This window comes from Elephantulus edwardii, unplaced genomic scaffold (assembly GCF_000299155.1).
Source record: "Elephantulus edwardii isolate Elephantulus edwardi_28Jun2011 unplaced genomic scaffold, EleEdw1.0 scaffold00205, whole genome shotgun sequence".
NCBI lineage: Eukaryota > Metazoa > Chordata > Mammalia > Macroscelidea > Macroscelididae > Elephantulus > Elephantulus edwardii.
The window spans coordinates 3,665,988-3,674,818 of record NW_006399955.1 but is presented as its reverse complement, the minus strand read 5'-3'; the positions used below and the strand labels follow the sequence as shown (position 1 = coordinate 3,674,818).

The 8,831-nt window shown below is 37.5% G+C and overlaps 1 pseudogene; it reads left to right on the top strand.

Annotated features, from left to right (window-relative positions):
- The first annotated feature begins 206 nt into the window (after positions 1-206).
- Positions 207-860, top strand: LOC102848750 (annotated as a pseudogene).
- The last annotated feature ends 7,971 nt before the right edge of the window (positions 861-8,831 follow it).

Genomic DNA, 8,831 nt, shown 5'->3' with positions numbered 1-8,831 from the left:
GAGAGTCTTCCTCTTCTGTTCTGTCCCTTCACTTTCTCAAACATGATGTCCCTCTCCAAGAACCAGTTCCTCCTTGCCACATGCCCAATGTATGTCAGACGAAGCTTCAGAATCCTTGATTCCAAGGAGCAGCCAGGCTTCTAATTGTTAATTTGTTTTTTTAAACAAATATCTAGTTTCACTCTTTTACTGTGGTGCTAAGAAACATGAGCAGCAAAGTCTCTCATGTCACCCTCTACAGGGAAGTGTGAGAGGTCCTGCACCAGAACCAGCGCAAGTACAGAAAGTTTTTGGAAATGGTGGAGCTTCAGATCAGTTTGAAGAACTATGGCCTTAGAAGGACAAGTGCTTCTTGGAAACAGTCAGGCTTAAGTCCACCTCATACCCCAAGTTCTTGGTATGTGTTTTTGGCAATCAGCAGCACTGTGATGAAGCCAAAGCTGTGGATTTCCACTACATGGACATTGAAGCACTGAAATAACTCAACAAGAATAAGTAACTGGTCAAAAAGCTGGCCAAGAAGTATGATGCCTATTTTGGTCTCTGAATCCCTGATCAAAGAAATCCCAAGAATCTTAGGTCCAGGGCTAAATAAGGGTGGCAAGTTCCCTTCTCTGCTGACCCACAATGAGAACATAGTGGCAAAAGTAGACAAGGTGAAGTCCTCCATTAAATTTTAGATGAAAAAGGCCTTGGGTCTGGCAGTGGATGTTGGCCATGTAAAGATGATAGATAATGAACTTGTTGACAACATCCACCTGGCTGTCAACTTTCTGGTTTCACTACTAAAGAAGAATTGGCAGACTGCTCGGGCTTTATACATCATGAGCACCATGGGCAAGCCCCAGCATCTGTTCTAAGATGCAGGTCAATAATTGTTACTGTTAGACTAAAAAAGAAAAAAAAAAGAAATACATAGTTTCATAAATATAATTTTTACTTTAATATAAAGGAAATGCAGATGTTGTAATTCATTATCCACAAGTTCAATAATTTTGGACTTGTAGTGAAAATTAAGTTCATATTTAAATTAAGTATTTATTTTTATATATTAAGCTTTGTCTTTAAACATTATTTTTAATATTATTTCAGTTCATAAGGTAGGCATACTTCAAGTGCAAATGAAGAGAAAATTAAAATTATTAATTGCTCTATCAGTGATGAACAAAAGTCACAACATCTACTTTAAGCATTTATTATGTTTTCTCTTAGTTAGCCTTTCGTAGATACTTTCCCTAAGATTTATAGTCACCTTCTATGCAATCATAATAATCAAAGAGAGTGTAATGATACATTGCCAATTTAGTTTAAATTTTCAAAAGTGCCAAGTTGATTGATCTTTTAAAGTGCCATTGGGATTTTGACAGTAAACATCTTTTTCAGTATTGTTAGTTTAAATTCTGTGTCACAGTGTATCCTGGGAGAATAGTATGTACACTGATTCCTACATAAAATTTTTATATGCATGGTGCTGAGTTATAGCATATGCTTGAAAGATTAAAATTTAATTAGTGCAACCCAGACAAGAAAATCAATGGATCGATGCAATAATTTTAAGTCTTTAACCATTTTGAAATATAAGATTAAAATCTTTCTTATCTTTTCACAAGCTGAAAACCCATACTGTAAAGTTCCCTGTTGTACAGTGTGCAATAAGAAACAAAACAAGAAAATCTCACTGTCATCAGGTAGTGAAACTCATAGTGACACTCTATCAGGTTTCTGAGGATGAAATCATTATGGGAGAACTCTCTCCCATGTACTTGATAAATAGTGGATTCAAATTGCTTAACTTTTTAACAATAGTGTTCATACAATCCGGTTCATCTATATTAATTTTTTTTTTTCTGATAGTGAAAATGTGGCAAGTCACATTGTTGCATACAGTAGAGACCGAACTGACACATAGCTGGCCCTGTGGAAGGTTTTCAGAGATAGTTAATCACACGGGAAGAGGTTGCCCATCTTTCTTCCTCAGAGCAGCTGTTGGTCTAGAACAAACCCTTGCCTTCAGGATTGCAGAGCAGCTTCTTGCCCCTAGGCCACTAGATCTCATAAGGGTACTAAAAAAATGTTTTATGTATTCAGTTCCACTCTGTCTTCAGGGTTATTATGTATCAAAATCAAATAAACTGAGATATGTTTGTGTTAAAGTTATCCTATATAAAAATGTATAAATTGCCCATCATATGTCATTAGACGTCTGTCCAGTCCATATGAAGTTGCACTTCTAATTCAAGACGTGACGGTCCGGCAGTTTGGATTCACCAGTAGTTGCATAGAGAAAGATGATCTATCTCCTCCCATGATACCTGCTGTGTCCAAAAGTCCCTAGGAGGACCATGAGTTGGTTTTATCTTGATGGTAATGAGTGAGAAGGTAAAAACACAAATGTTGTTTTCAGGTGCCTCTGAGTCAAGTATGACTTTTAGTGATCCCATGAATAATAGATCTGAAATCTGCCCTATCCTGTGCCATCCTAACAATCTATGACACACTTAAATTCATTGCTGCAGTCACTGTATCAATTCACCCGGTTGACAATCAGTCTGTCTTTGACCACCCCCTCACCTTTTCAATCAGGATGTCAATCCTCAAGGAATAACTTATTGTAGCAATATATAATATATATGTGAGATGAAGCCTCATCATCTTTGCCTCCAAGGAGTACTCTGGCTGCATCTTCTCTAAGACATAGCTGTTTGTTCTTTTGACATTCTATGAGGTATTCAGTACTCTTCTCCAACACCAAAGTTCAAAGACATCTATTCTTTTTCTGTCATCCTTATTCACTGTCCAACTCTCAGATGGATTGCAAGTGATCAGAAAGACTGTGGCCTGAATCATATCTACCTTAGTCGCCTGACATCACTGTGCCTCAATAATTTGGCAAAGTCTTTTAGTACAGACTTTCTCAGTGCAATATTGTTAATATTGTGAACCATAGAGTCAGAACGGACCCATAGTGGACCCTCTTGTGGGTTTTCAGAGGCAGTTAACCACACAGGAGGAGATTGCCTATCCTTCTAGAGAGAAGCTGGTGGTCTTAAAACAAAGTTCATGTCTTTGGGATTGCAGTGCAGCTTCTTGCCACTAGGCCACCAGTGCAATTATGTTTCCTGATTTCCTGACTGCTGGTACCTAGGATGTTAATTGTGGATCCAAGGAAGAGGAACCTATTAATAGTCTCAATCTTTCCATCATCTATCATGATGTTGCCTATACATCAAGTGGTGAGGATTTTTGTTTCCTTGACATTGAGATGCAATCCGTATTGAAAGTTTCAGTGTTTCTGGTTCTGCAATTAGTCCTTCAAGTCCTCCTCACTTTCAGCAAGCAAGGTTGTCTCAGATTCATAATGCAGGTTATTAATGAATATTCCTCCAAACCTAATGTTATATTCTTCTTAACAGAGTCCTGTTTCTTGAACAATAATGCTCAGCATACAGATTGAATAGGTATGGAGAAAGGATACAATCTCCAGTGATTCCTTCTACCTACGTAGTCATTCTGATTTTTATGCAGTCTATCTGGTAATGTCTGTAAATAAAGTTGCCATTTGTGTTTTTTCCAAAGGTATTTTAAATAAATGTACAAAATTCAATCTTTCTATTTTTGGTCTTCTTTCTGTCACCAAGCCCAAATTTCTCGACTGCCATTCCTTCTTCATTGTTTTCAATTTTGCATTCCAGGCCCCAATTATTAGTAACACATCTTGATTGCATACTTGGCCAATTTTGGACTGCAAAATTTGGTAAAAATCTTCAACTTTCTCCTTATTGACATTAGCTGTTGGTGTGTATATATGAATAATAGACTTATGAACAAATCTTCCTTGTATGCATTGGATAATATATATTTCTTCCTTGTATGCATATGGACAATATTCACAACATTGCACTTTAGGATAGAACTTGAAATTGTCTCTTTAGCTATGAATGCAACATCTTTATTACTCTGATTTTTCTTCCACAGGGCATAGTATACCCTGTCTGATTCAAAGTGACCCAAACTAATTTATCTCATTGCACTAAAGCCTGGAATATTTATGTGCATGTATTCATTCCAACTCATTTTCACAATATCTAGTTTTCCAACATTCATACTTTACACATTCCTATGTTCTAACTGTTAAGAATGGAGAAAAGGAAATGTGCAAGCATGAATGTATGCAAATTTTTAAAAAAGAATGTTGGCAGCTGTTTCTCATTTTTACTTCCAAGTCTGTGCTCTGCTTCTAATAATTATTTTGTTCCTCTATAAAACATACATAACATAAATTGGTTAACAGCTTAAAAACATTAACAAGTACTTTATATATTAGGTACTAGAAATACACAGTATGAAATATACATTGTTATTGTTGTTGTTAAGTGCCGTCGAGTCCTAAAGACGACTCATAGTGTTCCTATTAATGAAAGACCTGAGCACTGTTCATGGAGTATCTGGAGGCAAGTCATTTTGGTAGTGGATGCCACTCTTGCTTCCAAGCTTGTTTTAATCGGGAAGCTCCACCGAACACTATCCACCATGGGTAACCATTATCTCATTTGGCACATCAGTGTCACAGTGTTTAGCTTCACAGCAACCATGAGCTACTTCTCTACAGCAATGCACAGAACAGTGCTAATGTCAAACTAAAGCCAAAGAATGTTAAATCAAACCTACAAGAACCAAAATTTGACCTTGAGTTTAACCTACCATAATTTAAAAATTATCTGAGGAAGAGATTTGAAGCCTTGAACACTACTGAAAAAGAACTAGAAAAAATGTGGAGGTTATAAAGAGATGTAAATGAAACCACAATGAGATACCATCTCACTTCAGTAGCAGTGCCAAAGTTTAAAAGGAGAGCAAATAATAAATGTTAGAGAGGATGTGACAAGATAGGAACTCTTGCACACAGTTGGTGGGATTGTAAAATAGTAAAACCACTCTGGAAGGCAGTTTGGACTTTCCTCTGAAAGCTGAATATAGAAATTCCATATGACTAAGCTATTTCACTGTTTAGAATATACCCCAAGAGAAAGAAAACTGAGGCACAATGGAGACTTGCACACCAATGTTCATAGCAGCATTATTCACCACTGCAAAAAAGCATGGAAAAAGCCCAAATGTCCAATTACAATTGAATGGATTGAGAAACTATGGTATATTCACAAAATGGAATACTACGCAGCACACAGAAGCAATGATTTTGTAAATCACTTCCTAACTTAGGAGGAACTGGAGAGTATTATGCTAAGTGAATTGACTCAGTCTTATTAGGATAAATACTGTATAAGACCACTATTGTAGAATGAGTAGGAGGATACAAGGGAGGGGGAGGGTGAAAGCAGAGAGAGGAATATGGATGGGGGCTGTGGATTAGTTAATTATCAGGTCACACAATTTGATGAGTGGATAGGGGGTGACGGAAATGAAAAAGATGCAGTGTGAATACTGCATTATGGTGTCAATAAGCCAAAGGAAAGAGAAGGAAGGAAGCTAAGGAGCTGAACAGGTAATTTCAAAGAGAAGCTTGGGAAGACAAAGCAAAGTCTTGTAATGAAATGTGCAAAGAGCTGTGGTTGGAAAATTAAAAAAGCGAAACTCACTCAGGATTTCTTAAGCTGCAAAACTGAAGAATAAACCCAAACCTCAAGTTGCAATACTTAAGAATGAAATGGGCAGAATACTGAATAATCTAGGAAGCATTAAAAGAAAATGGAGGGAGTACACAGAATCATTGTACCAAAAATAACTTGCTTACATGAAAGAATGTCATGAAACAACATATGATCAGGAGGAAATGGTTTTGAAGAAGGAAGTTCAAGCTGCTCTAAAGAAATTGGCAACAGACAAGGCCGTGGAAAGTAATGGAATATCAATTGACCTATTTCAACAAACAGATGCTGCTATGATTATGCTCAAAACTGGAGGACAACTATCTGGCCAACTGACCTGAAGAGATTCATTATTATTCCCATTCCAAAAAATAGTGATCAGACAGAGTGTGAAGATTATAAAATAATATCATTAATATCACATGCTAGTAAAATCCTGCTGAACGTTATCTAAAAATGACTGGAAAAATACATTGACAGAGAACTACCAGAAAAAACAAGTCGAGTTTAGAAAAAACTGTGGCACTAGACACATTACCAACAATGACAGATGCATCTTGGCTGAAAGAAAAGAGTATCAGAGGAATGTCTATCTATGCTTCATTGCAAACATATTTGACTGTGTAAATCACAACAAATTGCAGTTAATCTTGAGAAAAATGGGAATCCCAGAGCACTTGACTGTGCTCAATGTGACCCTGTGCTTGAACCAGGAAACAGGCCTCAGAATAGAGCAAGGAAACTCTGTATCGTTCAAAATCAGGAAAGGAATGCATCAGGGATTCTTCCTATCTGTATACGTTTTCAACATGTATGAAGAACAGATCATTCAGGAGGCTGGACTTTATGAGGAGGAATATGGCATTAAGATTGGAAGAAGACTCATCAGCAACCTCCATTGTGGAGATGACACACTTTATTTGATGAAACATACCTGAACTGTGTGCTGCAAAAGGTCAAGGATGATAGTCCTTAATATATATTAAAACTCAACATCAAGAAGACAAAAATTCTCAACACTGAGCCAATTGGCAGCACCATGATAGATGGAGAAAGTTTGCAGCTATTAACAATTTCAGCTTGCTTGGCTCCACAGTCAACACTCTTAGCACTAGCAGCCTGGAAATCAATAAACAAATTGCATTAGAGAAGTGTACTGGTAGAGTCCGCTCTAAAGTGCTAAAGAGCAATGATGTTAGTCTAAAGACTAAGGTGTGCCTGATTTGAGAAATAGTCTTTGCAATTACTTGCTGTGTATCAGAGAGCTAGGCAATGACCAAGAAGGAAAGAAGAGTCAGTGCCTTTGAGGTATGGTGCTAGAGAAAAGTACTGATCATTTCATGGACTGTCAAGAGAACAAACAGGTATGTCCTAGGAAGGGTGAAACTAAGTTTCTCCTTGAAAGCAAGGGTTTTGAAGCTCTATCCCACAATCTTTGGGTATACGGCCAGGAATGACTAGTCTTTGGAGAAGGAAATGATGCTTGGAAGAGTGAAGAGACAGTGTAAAATAAGACCCTGATGAGATGGATTAACAGAGTAACTATGGTAATTGGGGTAGGTGTGTAAGAGTCGTGAGACTGGCTTAGGACAGCTATTGTACGTAGCATTGCTGTGAGTCACAGGCGATGCGATGGCACATAAAAGCAACAACAAAAACACAGATACTACTAAATGCATATTAATGTAATGTTAAATATCATGAAGATATGTAGTTTTGTTGTTGCTATGTGCCATCCACTTCCTAAACAACATGCCTCTGGAAACTCTATGAATTTTGATAAGTGTTGACAGTTATATAAAGCCTTCAGATCTTTTGTTCATAAGGTCACTATGAATCATGCTCAAGTCGACAATAATAAACAACAACAACAATGTGCTGTCGAGTCACCTGCAACTCAGGACCCTATATACAATAGCCCTGAAACCTGCCCTATCCTATGCCTACTTCACTGTCTCTGACACACCTACCCTCATTACCCCAGTCACTGAATCAATCGATTTCACCAAGAGTCTTCCTCTCTTTCTCTGTTCCTCCACCCATCCAAGCTTGATGTCCCTCTCCAAGGACTAATTCGTCCTTGCAACATGCCCAAAGTATGTCAGATGAAGCATCAGTATCCTTGCCTCCAAAAAGCAGCCTAGTTCATGCTATCTAGAATGAACCTGTTTGTTCTCCTGGAAGCCTTTTCCAGCTCCAGATCTAAGGCATCAATTCTTCTTCTATTATCCCTAGTCATTGTTTAGCTCTCTGATGCATAGCAAGCAATTGCAAAGACTGGCCTAGATCAAGCACACCTTAATCTCCAGACTGATGTCATTGCAGACTTCAGTATTCTGGAGAGGTCCCTGACAGCAGAGTTTCCCAATACAATTAATCTTTTTATTTCCTAGCTCCTGGTACCAAGTGTGTTGATTGTGGAACCAAGCAAAACAAGCTATTAAAGATCTCAATCACATCACCATCTATCACAATGCTGCCAATCAGCCAAGTAATGAGAATCTTTTTTTTAAATGTATGTTTATTGAAAAATAAAGTTAATTCTTTACATCATTAAATAGTGCTTCTTATGTTCAGAGAAAAACACAAGAGAGCTAGCTGCCCAACTGATTTCTAGAATGTTGTCTTCAGATCAAGAAAATATCAATGTCTCGAAGAAAACAAGCTGTCTCACACAATACACAAGCACAAAGTAAGATGTCACCCCAAAAGGATGACACAGTATCAATGGATTTCCTGAAGCCAGAAAGTCTAATGGAACTTTCTGACACAGAATTTAAAAGAAAAATGACTGAATATTTTCAATAGATGAAAGACAAACTAGAAGAATTACAGGATACTACAAGCAATAACCAAGAGGAGCTAAAAAAAAAATCCAGAACAAGAAACTATGATCCAAAGTATGAGGTCCAATGTTTCAGATGTTGTCAAAATGATAGAGGGACACATGAGCAGAGTTGAAGAGATGGGACACAGAAACAGTGAAATAGAAGATAGAATTGTCACCACTGCTCTGCTAGAGTAAAAAACAGAATCAGAAAGGAAGAAAAAAAAAGAAAACCTGAGAATACAAGATTGAGATTGTTCATAGCTTTAGTTTGCTTGGCTCCACAGTCAACACTCTTGACACCAGTAGCCAGGAAATTAAAAGGCATATTGCCATGGGAAAATCTGCTGTTAGGGATGTCTCCAAAGTACTGAAGAGCAATGGTGTCTCTCTGGAGA